The sequence below is a fragment of the Protomyctophum parallelum genome (genome assembly GCF_964188405.1).
Source record: "Protomyctophum parallelum genome assembly, chromosome: 21".
NCBI classification, from domain to species: domain Eukaryota; kingdom Metazoa; phylum Chordata; class Actinopteri; order Myctophiformes; family Myctophidae; genus Protomyctophum; species Protomyctophum parallelum.
In genome coordinates this window covers 16,476,321-16,488,064 of record NC_139713.1, presented here as the reverse complement: position 1 = coordinate 16,488,064, position 11,744 = coordinate 16,476,321, and positions in this window count along the sequence as shown.

Here is an 11,744-nt window from a genome sequence, read left to right as displayed (position 1 = left end):
TTTCGCCGGCCGGACGTAGAACGTGGAAGAAACCTGTATAGTTTAGAGACCAGGACTACTGCATGTTTTTGTGGGGGTATACCTACCCTAGGGGACACGGGGAGAACATACAAACTCCATACAGAAAGGCCCTTTCGCCAACCCCACCTTGGGTATGGGCACTGATGACGTGGAGGAGGGAACATGCCCCCAGCGCCCACAGCGTCCCCAATGGGAATCGAACCCAGGACCTTCGGGGACAGCACTACTGACTGTGCTATTTATTCAGCATTTGGAGCCACCATTTGATCTAAGACCAAAAACTTTTGTTAACAAGATTAACAAGATTTTGTTCAGGCAAACGTTGCTCAAAATAACAATTATTCTACATTCACTCATTGTGTAGACTTCTTGGAAGTTAAGTAATGCAGATTTTAAACAATAATTTAGCTCTTGAGAGCGTGAAACGAAATGGACCCGTCCCATACGGGTCCATTTGGTTTCATGTTATACTCTTAACGTGTACTTTTAACGTACTTTTTTAAGTAGTTAACGTGACGCCATGTGGCAGCGAAGTCTATGGACTTTTAATGTTGTTTTAGAGCACTTTAAACAAACATTACTATAGGTGCCCCTCACTTCACACATTTTTGTCCCACCTAGAATTTGTTTTGGGCCAAATATAGATGATCTCAACATGCTCACAACACAGAGCTTGTAGATGTAGCCTACGATATTCACCAAATGTTTGCCTATTTTTGCTGCATGTTCCCATATTATTATTACATAAAAGGGTTCATGACAGTGAGGTGAAGTGTCAAGATATTTCAACAGACCTGGCAGAAGTTAAGGGAGGCGAGCCTCAAACGTCTCATAACTAAGAAGCTTAGATTCTTTCAACATTCGTATTCATCCAACATTCATCAACCACACAAATAAATCACTTGTGTTTATTGTTAACGTTACACTGTTGAGTCATAGCATTGCAGACCTAATTAAATCTGTCTCTCTCTCTCTCTCTCTCTCTCTCTCTCATATATGTATACATACTGTACATGTATACTGTACATGCACATACACACAGACGCACCAGTCATCCCACTTGAGTTTAATGAAGAATGAGCATATAGCACAATTCCTGGTTGAACATAAATTGGTCTGGCTTCATCGGATAGCAGCGTGGCTTTATTTCTAAAAGCCAAGAATATGTTACATCACTGTCCTCGACTGTACCCAGAATTAAAGCCTGACTGACAGCTATAGCAGATCAAATCTGTGCTTTTTTCTCTCCGCCAATAACTTGCGCGTGTGTGTGTGCGTGCATGCGTGTGTGCACGTAGGACTGACAGTGTGTGGACCTCAGCGTACCTCTGGTTTCCATGTGAAGCTGCGTATAGATGCACTGGGGGCGTCTCATCGGAAAGGCGCATCTGTATTCCTGCTTGCGTTGCCTCCTCATCCCGCTGCCTAACTTCCCTCCGCTATAAGCTGCAAATTGACATTCTGGGACTCGTCCCGAAACACTCCTCTTTGTCTTCTTCTTTGAAAGCCTTTGAAAACTTTTTCTTTTTTCTTTCCTTTCGTCATTGCGGGAGAAGGGAAAGGACTTTACGGAACTTGAATAAGAAGTGTTATCTTTAATGTGTTACATATTGGCGGGCGGGCGGGCGGGGGGGGGCGGGGGGTTTGAAATGCCTCTATACCTTCTTTCATGCATTAGGACATGTTTTACTTTTCCTGCTATGGTAATGCCTTTACTCAATGCCATCGCCCTCATGTCTAGACAGCGTCCCAGTAGAGATCGCATGGCCATCATCACTCCATAACTTAGAGTCATCTTGGCCATTTTCAAAAAGAAGGTAAAGAAACCCATGCAGGTGTCTTTCTTTTTTTCTTTTTTTGTCTTTTATTATGCCGTTTCTCCGAGGGGGCGTGCGTGCGTGCATGCGTGTGTGTGTGTGTGTGTGTGTGTGTGTGCACACTGCCAGTAGCAGGTCTTTTTACATATATTTTGAATTTTTTAATATTCATAATCGTCCCGTCGGGCGGGCGGCCCTCCATATTTGGGCAAAGCGACTGCCATACTTAATGTGACATGATGGTAAAACATGACCTCATCAGAGATCCACGGGGAGAAGGCACGCCATTACTATAGACCCTTGTGTTTTTTTTTTTTTTTCCTGTCACGTTTTCCATTTCCATTTCAGCTATTAGCCAATGACAGTCAGTCAGTCAGTCGGTGATACTGCACCGTCCCGTGCCAGACCAACATGAGTCATTTCCTGTGTGGGGAGCTAAGTGTTCCCCGTGCGGAGGTATAGAGGTGTGAAGTTGGCCCCTGCAAATAGTGCCTCTTGTCTGGACAGAGGCACTGGTGTGTGTGTGTGTGTGTGTGTGTGTGTGTGTGTGTGTGTGTGTGTGTGTGTGTGTGTGTGTGTGTGTGTGTGTGTGTGTGTGTGTGTGTGTGTGTGTGTGTGTGTGTGTGTGTGTGTGTGTGTGTGTGTGTGTGTGTGTGTGTGTGTGTGTAGGAAGGGGGTTAATCGTGTTCGCAACAGGCCAGGCTTCCCCCTTGAAGTGAGAGACAGTGGAAGGAAGTGTTCAGATTTATGGTGGGCCCGTCGAGAGAGAGAGAGGGCTCCGTTGTAGCTGCCTCTCCTTCGACCGTGGCCGCTATACGGCAGGAGACGGAAGGGGGGGTGGGACAGGGGGGCTGTAAATCACTGCAAGAGTGTGGCTCAGACACGCACACACACACACACACACGGGTACACACACGGGTACAGACACACACACACACACACACACACACACACACACACACACACACACACACTGGCACACACACACACACGCACAGTAAAATCCTCAATGTGCATTTATCCATTTGTAACTCCATTTGTAGTATACAAATGGAACCAAATGGACCCTTAAAGGGTCTATTTCACCGCTGGAAGAAACTGCAGTCACTCAATTGTTAATAGTGTTTCTAGTAGATAACAGTAGCACAATTTACATTTTGCACCCTATATGACCAGGGAAAAAAATAAAGAAGTCTGTGTGTTTGACTAGGGTTTGACTGGATTGCTGAATTCCTACAATGCCCATAATGCTTTGGTGCACTTCCCCTCTTTGTGGAGAGGCGGGGAGGCTGCATGGAGGTGTGACTTTGTAGTTTTTGGTCATGAACATGGCGTCATGACAAACATATTAGGCTACCCCAGGAAAGCGTTTATTGTGCCCTAAACATTAACATATTCTCTGGTTGCAAAAGGAGTGAAGTGGCCCTTTAAATCAACCGCTGGAGACTGGACAGTGTGTGCGTATACAGTTGGTCACAGATAATCGGGGGTGCGTGGAGTGGAGGGAGGAAGGGTGGTGGTCGCCTGCCCCCCCCAGACAGCAGACGAATTGCTGTTTTTGATCCTGCCGTGAACCGACATGAATATTACATGATCTTCGATTCATTACATGGAGGCTCAAAGGCAGACGGAAAGCCCCTCCAAACACGTCCCGCTGTCTCCTCACGCACGGCAATGTATTGTGTTGGAAAGGATTTTCATAGGACATCATCTTTGATATGCCGGTCATCTGTTTAACAGACACGCTTTAGGGGTGTGTGTGTGTGTGTGTGTGTGTCTGTGTGTGTGTGTGTGTGTGTGTGTGCGCGTGCGTGCGTGCATGCGTGCTCACTCTGCTACTTTAGGCTAACCTGCAGTCTCTGCATGGTCATACAGTATAGACAATAATAATCATAATAACATTTGATTCATAAAGAACTTATGAAAACAAAGCTACAAAGTGCCTTACAGAAAACTGAAGAGAGAAACCGAATAGAAATGCAATAATATATAAAAGTGTAGTAAGAAGATAAAAAACAACGATTCAATAAAACTATTGTATTTTCTGACTAACTTCTTCTTTATCTTTCAATATACATGCTTGTGTTGCTGTGGCGCGGTGTGAGACAAAAGACGACTCACAGCGCTCAAATGTTATCATGAAAAGTAAGCAGTATATACAGTACACACAACAGACAGACACAACTGTTGATATAGGAAGCATGTCTTCAACAACATACCTCGCAATCAGTCTGTTTAGTTCTGCCTGGCTTATTGTGTGTGTGTGTGTGTGTGTGTGTGTGTGTGTGTGTGTGTGTGTGTGTGTGTGTGTGTGTGTGTGTGTGTGTGTGTGTGTGTGTGTGTGTGTGTGTGTGTGTGTGTGTGTGTGTGTGTGTGTGTGTGTGTGTGTGTGTGTGTGTGTGTGTGTGTGTGTGTGGCTCGTTTGCAGGTAAAATCCTCATATTCTTTTAATCATCAATTTGTAAAAATAATATTTTGAATCGAATATTTAGGAAAAGTCGTGGAAGGGGAACCTTCCGAGAGCTTCACGGGCCAAAGATAATCTCAAAATGAGTCAGAAAGACCTCACAGACACTCTAGTGTTAAGGCTGTAAACAAATGGAACCACATTGGACCCGTGGCGGGGGTCCATTTGGTTCCATACACCCTGGGAGTTGCATCAGCGCTGTAGGAGGATCTCGGTGTATACAGCAAGAACACGGTAGAAGTGTCCCGTTACGGCACCTCTCTCGTATGTCCCTCTCGGTGAAATGACTCTACTGTCTCTTTCAAGCCTCATTGAGTCGATTTCCTTCGCAGGCCGTGCTCCGAGTATCACATAACCTGCACCGCGGAAACCCTCCGTGCTCGCTTAACCCTGAGAGTTGCACCAATGTAACTCACGGGACGGGTCCATTTGGTTACGTGTGTGTGTGTGTGTGTGTGTGTGTGTGTGTGTGTGTGTGTGTGTGTGTGTGTGTGTGTGTGTGTGTGTGTGTGTGTGTGTGTGTGTGTGTGTGTGTGTGTGTGTGTGTGTGTGCAACTCCGAGTTACAGCCCAGAGTAAAGATAAATAGGCTTGGGAAATGCCGTGCTGTGTACAGTCGGAGTGTGTGTGTGTGTATATGTTTTTTTTGTGAGCCTACAGTGTGTGCATGTGCACATACATACACGCACTACGCATGCAGGCACATAAGCGGCACACAGATGTCTCTGTATATATATGTGTGTGTGCACGTGCGAAGCAGACCTGTTAGACCTCTCTAATACTCAACAAGCATGTATCCTTGAGTCTCTGTTTTGGAGCTGGACCGAGCTGTATATACCCTAATAGATCTCCATAGGGGGATGGATGGATGGATGGTGGTGGTGGTGGTGGTGGTGATCCCGGGTCCCCTCTTGTCATATTTCTAACTGCTGTGCCCACATGGACTCTGGCCCCGGTCGGCCCATCCATCCTCAACCCGGGGGCCGCGGGGCCCCCTGCGTGAAGTGAACGTGCGCTGTGCCCCGTGTGTACACAAGATCTCTGGCCTCGGCAGGGAATGTTTACCCAGCTGAAGTCCAATGGTGTCACTCAGTCTCTCTCCCTTTCCCTCTCTCTCTCTCTCCTGCTCTCTCTCTCTCTCTCTCTCTCTCTCTCTCTCGCGCGCGCACAGCTGTGCTTTATGGAAGACAAGTCACTCGGGACAAATCTATTGACTAATACCAGATATGGCCAGTCTCCCACTGGCTCCCAGTGCTGTATTAAAAGCTCTTCATATGTCATTTAGAAAGGTAAATAGTTGGCCTATATGGCGAGTGAAAGCCTTCACACAGGAGACCCTTGTGTGCAATTTGTGTAAGTTCAGGTCGCTCCCGCTATGATAGATGTGTGATGGAGAGCAGTGTTGAAGTCTAGTGTGGACTTCCGTAGTGTCTAGTGTGCTTATGGTGCATTCATATAGTCCAGTGGTTTTCAACCAGTGGTCCTTGAAGGGGTTCCAGGTGGTCCCCAGCTAAATGATGGAGAGTTGGTAACCAAATGGACCCTGATATAGATCTTTAACTCTTGAGAGCGTAAAATGAAACCAAATGGGTCCATTTGATTTCATTTCACGCTCTCAAGAGTTATACAATCATTGTTAAACTTCTGCATTACTTAATTTACAAGCAATCTACATAATGGGAGAACGTAGAAGGATTGTTATTTTGATCGTTTGCCAACAGCATGGAATTGTGGACGAAATCCTATCCAAGGACAGCAAAATATTCTACGTTTTTGGGTGTGAGAGGCTAAATGTCGTCAAATGGTGCTCCGTGGATCAAATGCCAAATAAATAATGGGCCTTGATATGAAAAAGCACAGATATAGTCAAACACACGTCACACACTTATTGGTCTGTGGGTTGTCTGGTGTCTCTCAGCCAGTAAAACAGTGGTGGAAAAAGTGCTCCAATTCTTTACTTAAGTAAAAGTATAAATACTGCAATATAAAAAATACTCTATTAGAAATAAAAGTCCAGAATTCAAAATGTATTCGAGTAAAAGCAAGTATTGGCATCAACATGTACTTAAAGTACCAACAGTAAAAGTACTCATTGTGCAGAATGTCCCGTTTCAAGTTTTCAAATGTATACAAAGATCTTTTGAAAATAGTAAACTTTTAGTAGTTTAGTATAACGTTTAGTCATACTTTCCACCACTGCCAGTAAATCCTTCTGAGCACGGCTCGTGGATCCGCGTTAGAATCCGACCACTTCTTGTTTCTCTCTCTCTCAATTCAATTCAATTAAATTCAACAGGCTTTATTGGCATGAAGTGTTTCCAAAGCACAATCACAGATATGACAAACAACAACATAACATAATATCAATGACATGAAAAAATAAATAAAGATAAAATAAAATAAAGCAGGTGGTGCAGAAAATAAAACATGGCATACTGTATGCCACTACTGGTTGTCCCTTTTCTTGTGATAGGAATTGACATATTTTGCAGCCAAAACTGCACATTCTTTCTCTCTCTCTCTCTCTCTCTCTCTGTCTCTCTCTCTCTCTCTCTCTGCCCTCTATATCACCAGTACACCAGTTGTGTTCAGACTGTGTTGGTGCCAAAAGGCGGCACACCAAAGCACAGGACCAGAACACATGGGCTTGTCTCAGGCACACTGTTTGGGGAACCACTGCCCTATCTAGAGATAAGTGCTAAAAATACATCTTAAAGCCTAATTATACTCAAACTCTAAAATGATAATATTCTGAGGCCGAGCTGCACTGCAGGTAACCAATTACATTTAACAGGATTATGATAATCCGGCCAAAAATTTGGAGACAATTTAACATTAGTCATGTGATATTGCCCTGAACGGGTCACATTGCAGGTCCTATGGTTTTAGATTAATCAAAGTCGTGTTGTCGTGTGTGTGTGTGTGTGTGTGTGTGTGTGAGATATGATTCTAGCAATCGTTTGGGATATCGTGATATGGCATAAATGTTGCCCTTTCCTTTTTCCTGTTTTTTTTTGCAGCTTTCATTCGTGAGCAACCACTCCAAGGAACAGCAATGTCCTAACCTATGTTTAGAGTACCAGTAGGGGCAAAAGTGGCGCTGTTGTGCCAGAAACAGAGAGAGAGAGATAGTGTTGCACTGTTGCCTGCTAATTACAGAGAGAGAGAGAGAGGCAGGGGGAGAGGGGAGTTGCACCACTCAGTTCACCCGGGTGTGATTTGTATAGAGGGACAGACAGTAGGCTGACAGGAAATGGGGGAGTGACATGCAGTAAAGGCCGTCGGGATCGGGAGGCGAACCCCGGGCACACTGCCAGACTCGGGCTACCGGCCAAGGTGCCCGGACCGCTGAGCCACGGCCCCAGGGCTCTCTTCCTGCTTTTAATCCCTATTTTATATTTTGTATTTTTAACAAATCATGCTATAGTAGTCAGATTACATGACTGAGTTGGATTTACTATCAGATACTTCATTGGCAGTGTTGCAGAACAAAAATAAAATTTCCTTTCTTTCTTTCTTTCTTTTTTTTAAACTTCCGGCTACAATGGCATGCCCAAAATAGGGACACCATGAGTTGTTAATGTGGTTAAGGATTAAACGACTGACTAATGCACATAAACAGTAGTGTGTGTGTGTGTGTGTGTGTGTGTGTGTGTGTGTGTGTGTGCGTGTGCGTGTGTCTGTGATAGTGTGCATTTTGAGGAGAGTATAACATTCCCGACATTGCTTATAGGTTTACCCCTTCAACCTTCAAATTGACAACAACCCAACAAAAAAAAAACCCGGAGAATCCTTGACTACACCTTGGAACCTCCACAGGCCCATAACTCACTCAATCTGTCCTCTCCAGGAGAACAGGAGCTCCATCACCATGCAATAACACACCGGACTGCAGTCGTAGTAGGTAAGCGAAGGATGATGGTCCGCACGGGGGGGGGGGGGGGACAGGGGGACGGGGGGATGGCGATTCCACACATCGGCACGATGAAAGCAGCTGCCGCCGCCCGGCGCCGCCGAGATTTATCGCCGTGTCTGTTTAAATGTAGCCAATTTCACTTTAATGTGATATTAAAGAATGATGCATGCCTGAGTTTCAGGCGGTCCCCGCGGCAGGGATCCGCCCCTGCCGTGGCGGCATTCAAAAAAAGAAAACCCAGCGTGCCGAGCCAGCGACGCCGCCGCTGATGTAATGTTCAATATTGATAATAGCCCGTGAGCGGGAGATGGGGCTCTAATCGTTTGTGAAAATATTGTGCAGCCGCCGCGCCGTTTCTTTTAACTACCGTTTCTTGGCCCCGCGCCTGGGCTCAGTGGCATCCATCACCTCCCGTTTGATGGGCAGAAATCTGCAAAACCTCTCTCTCTCTCCGATGGAATGAGCTCCAAGATACCAGCAAAAACGCTGTGTGTGTGTGTGTGTGTGTGTGTGTGTGTGTGTGTGTGTGTGCGCGCGCAAAAGCAATTGCCAGAAGGACGGTTCCAAATTCAATCTGCTATCCTTGAATTGTGTCGCTGTATCGTTCATCTTTTCAATAAACGTTGGTTTAGTCTTAGTTCTTAGACAAAATAGCAATATTTAACCGTGTGTGTGTGTGTGTGTGTGTGTGTGTGTGTGTGTGTGAGAGAGAGGTGGTCCCTCTTCCTGTCTCCGTATCCTCCTGCAGCGTGCAGTGTGTCAGCTCTTGTTGGTTTCCGTAGGGGAAGTTGCCTCAGTGCCTCTATCCTCACAGACAAAGCCCTGACCCTGGGGTTAAGGAATGTGAACCCGGGGTTGTGACGATCAAGACCTTCCCTTGGGGGCAGACGACGTCGAACACCTCAGCAAACGCCCTAATGATCTCTCGCGCTTTTGTGATCCTCCGCCGGCCGCACACAACGCACCTCTTTTTCCCTCGAGCCCACAGGGGTATCCCCCCCCCCCCACACACACACACACACACACACTAAATCACCAGGCAATGTGTCGCAACGCACCGCGTCGTGATTGTTCCTGGATGTTATATTAGGACGATGTGCCCAGAATAGGGACGCCATAGCCCAGGGTTCAAGTGGTTAAACTCGGAGCTTGTCTGAACTTTATTTTCAGAGAACCAACGCGGTCGGACGCTATTATAAAGGATAAATCAGGTGTCACTTTTCATTCGTGGAATCGTCAGATTGCGAGAGCACGCGGAGTCAAACGAAGACAACTCTAACCACATGGAGTCGTCTCCTGTATTTTTCTCTGGCCCTACGAAACTGTCTCCTTTGTTAAAGGACTTGGCCTCATCTCAATCAAGACCACATATTGGTGTGTGTGTGTGTGTGTGTGTGTGTGTGTGTGTGTGTGTGTGTGTGTGTGTGTGTGTGTGTGTGTGTGTGTGTGTGTGTGTGTGTGTGTGTGTGTGTGTGTGTGTGTGTGTGTGTGTGTGTGTGTGTGTGTGTGTGTGTGTGTGTGTGTGTGTGTGTGTGTGTGTGTGTGTGTGTGTGTGTGTGTCATGTAAAGTGGTTTATCGCTAAATTTCTCAGGGTTGGACACCATTGTCATTGCCACTGAAAGAAGCCATAATCACTGTTACGGATGAGCTTGTTGTGAATGGTCACGGCACAAAGGAGACCAAAAGCCCCTTGTCCTATTTATCACCCACTTTAAGAGAGGGGAGAGAGGGAGCGGAGGGAGGGGGGGTGGTGTCTGTCAATGTCACCGTAGTACTAGAGTGTGCATAGTGATAGTGGTGGTCCCTGCCCCTGAGGCAGAGAGAGAGAGAGAGAGAGAGAGAGGCTGTTGGAAGCCAAGATATTCATGGTTGTGGTTCTCAAAGTGGGGTCTGGGGACCCACAGGGGTCACGGGGTGTGGGTTCAGGGGGTCTCTGTGCAGCAAAATAAGCAACTGTTACATTTAAATATAATTTGACTGGCTGGAAGTTGAGCCCATTTACGGAATGCATGAAAATAACTATTCACATCATAGGTCTCACTACCTGTTATCTCCATGCCAACTGTACAGTATAAGTGGCTGTAGAGGTAATGTAGCCTATAGTAAATGATATATGATATGATATAGTACTTTATTGTCAGTTCACACTGACATTTGCAGCCATGTATGCAGAATATACTACACACATTTGACATCACAGCACAAAGAACAAAACAATATTACATACTTAAAGACATGAAGACAAGAGCAATGTCCTTCGCCTAGAGTACCCCATGGCTAGTAGTAAATTAGTAAATATAATCTTAACATCAAGAAACGTATGGTGGTCCCAGGCACAACAATTATAAATGGGGGTCCACTGCCTAACACGTACTGCATCAATGTGGGGGTTCCTTGACATGATGTTTGAGAATATCTGCAGTATACTGTGTAGAGAGTGGGCAATGAAGTCCTCATGCATGTAACTGTGTAACGAGTGTTAAAGAAATGGAACCAAATGGACCCATTTGGTGCCATCTTTACACTCTTGGGAGTCACAGACAGACACCAGAGCTCAATAAGAAGCAGTGTGAAGAGCACTGGAGAGAGAGAGAGAGAGAGAGAGAGAGAGAGAGAGAGAGAGAGAGAGCCAAAACAGTCCCTCCATGAGAATTTATATGCATGGAGGTGAGGGGTCAGACAGCTATTAATCATGGCCAAAGTTTGGGATTAAATAGCTTGGTCTAACGGGGCAGATGAGAGAGAGCTGGGTGCGATTGAGGTGTTTAAAAGAGACTGTGTTGTGTCTGTCTTCGATTACAGAGTGCAAGAGCCCAAGGCAAGGACAAATAAGACACGCTATTCTCTTCCTCCTATACCCCCCACACCCCTCTCTCCCCCCGAGCAGACTAGTGATCAGAAAGCACCGCGCAGCAACATGCAAAGACCAGGAGACAATACACTGATTGATAATCGCATCACTTTGAAGACCGGTGAACAGAACAGGATATCTTAGTCACAAAAAAAAGAAACCCTTATTTCTTTTTTGCTCTCTCTCATTTCTCCCTTCCATAGAATTGAGACTAATATGCATTTTGCATGCAATATATTATTTGGAAACTGTGTCTGTGCATGAGAGAGAGAGAGAGAGAGAGAGAGAGAGAGAGAGAGAGAGAGAGAGAGAGAGAGAGAGAGAGAGAGAGAGAGAGAGAGAGAGAGAGAGAGAGAGAGAGAGAGAGAGAGAGAGAGAGAGAGAGAGAGAGAGAGAGAGAGAGAGAGAGAGAGAGAGAGAGAGAGAGAGAGAGAGAGAGAGAGAGAGAGAGAGAGAGAGAGAGAGAGAGAGTATAGACTGACAGGCAAGAAGCCTCAGAGATATTGTTCAAATAGGATAATAATAAATTATACACAGCCTCAGTTTTAATTTCATTTTGAGTGTAATTCTGAGACCATTAGACTACATATTAAAGAGCCTACTTAGACATACAAAAAATGCACAGACTGACATGCACACACACACACACACACACACACACACACACACGTC